Raw genomic sequence first — 2,018 nt, 5'->3', positions numbered from 1 at the left:
GATGCTAAATTTGTCTGGTAAAAACATATGCAGAATATGTGCATGTTTCCAAAAGAAATCTAATTCAATGAATTATTTTCAAGGGGCACTGTGGAAACTAGCAAATTTCCTCCTGTCCTCCTAGGTTATCTATTCTGTGACACGAAATATGCAGTAACTCCACAGCCTAGGATATGAAAAAATTTGCTTCTACCATTTTCTGTGGTTTACATAAGGCACTCACCAAATGTATCATGCCCTCGTAGTATCCTTTTGTCTATTGTTCCGAGACAACAGGGCTGCTATTGACTTCCAGAAATTTTTGTAACCCATGACTCACACAGTTAGTCAGCAACAAAGAGACTATAACAGAATTAGAATTGATAAAATGAAAATCCACATGGGGAGGGGATTCCAGTCGACAGTGGAGTAGTTGGTTCCTTGTGTTGTTCTCTCCCACAGAGTGACCAATTTGCAGATATTGAGGAGAAGTGACAGAGGACCCGAGATCTGCGCTGGAGTGGATGGGAGCCGCCTGCCGTGGGACCCCAGTTCAGGTTGCTCCCCATTCCATAGAGAGATTTTAGAGCTTCTGGGCTCACACGCCCTGAGCCTACCAGGCCAGAGAAGGAAGGCAGAGTGGGAGTTCTGGCACAGGCTGTCCCTGCCACCAGGAGACTCCTAAGAGGCTCAGGTACCACACACCCAAAGCCAGCCATGCTGGAGAAGGCAGGCAGGGTGGGACTTCCGGTGTAGGCTAGTTTCTGCTGCCCAGAAGTGGCAGTCCCTTCAGGATCCAAGCCAGACTTCAGGGTGAAATGAGTGGACTGGGATACCCCTGGCCACAATGACAAAGCACCAAATGAAAGAAACCAGAAATATGAAAAATCAAAGAAAGTACATTGCCACCAAAGGAAATGAGTAACTTTCAAGTGCTAGATCCTATATAACAAGAAGTCTTTGAAATGACAGACAAGGAATTTAGAGTAACTATTCTAAGGAAACTAAATGAGATACAAGAAAACTTAGTGAGACAACACAATGAAATGAGAAAAAATATACAGGATCTGAAAGAAGGAATGTACAAAGAAATCAAGGCCTTAGAAAAGAATGTAGCTAAGCTTGTGGAGCTGAAGGATTCATTCAATGAAATAAAATACACAACAGAGAGTTTAACAAGCGGNAAGGACAAAAATTGACAGCCAAGAATACTTTACCCAGCAAGGCTATCCTTCCAAAATGAAGCACAAATAGTATATTTCTCAGACAAACAAAAACTGCAGGCATTTACTACCACATGACCAGCCCTACAAGAAATTCTCAAGGAAGTACTGGGTTTGATGCCACAAAAACAATCATCACTGCCATGAATATGCAAGAAAAAACAATACCTACCAGCAAAACAAAATGCTAACAAAAGAAAGAAAATATAGTTTATCTATCACCCCAAGAAACCAACAAATACAGAAGACAAACAGAAAATCTGAAAGAAAGGAACAAAAGATATTTAAGACATCTAAACAAAAATCAAGAAAATACTAGGAGTAAATTAACACCTTTCAATAATAACTCTAAATGTAAAGTAATTAAATTCCCCATTCATAAGATACAGATTGACTGGATTAAAAAGTTGGACCCAACAATCTGTTGTCTTCAAGAGACTCACTTGACCTGTAAAGACACACATAGACTAAGAGTGAAAGGATGGAAAAAATATATCATGAAAATAGAAATGAAAAACAAGCTGGAGTAGCTATTCTTATATCAGATAAAATAGACTTTAAAGCAAAAACCATAAAAAGAGATAATGAAGGCCACTATATAATGATAAAAGGATCTATCTTTTCAAGAAGACATAACAACCATAAATATATACACGCCTATGTTGGAGCAGCCAGATTTACAGAGCAAGCACTACTAGATCTAAAGAAAGAGATAGACAATAACACCATAATAGTGGAGGACCTGAGCACCCCACTCTCATGGTTGGACAGATCATCTAGGCAAAAAATCAAGAGGGAAACACAAGATCTAAACAA

The sequence above is a fragment of the Galeopterus variegatus genome, unplaced genomic scaffold (assembly GCF_000696425.1).
Source record: "Galeopterus variegatus unplaced genomic scaffold, G_variegatus-3.0.2 Scaffold2710, whole genome shotgun sequence".
Taxonomy (NCBI): Eukaryota; Metazoa; Chordata; class Mammalia; order Dermoptera; family Cynocephalidae; genus Galeopterus; species Galeopterus variegatus.
Note: the sequence above shows the minus strand (reverse complement) of the source record.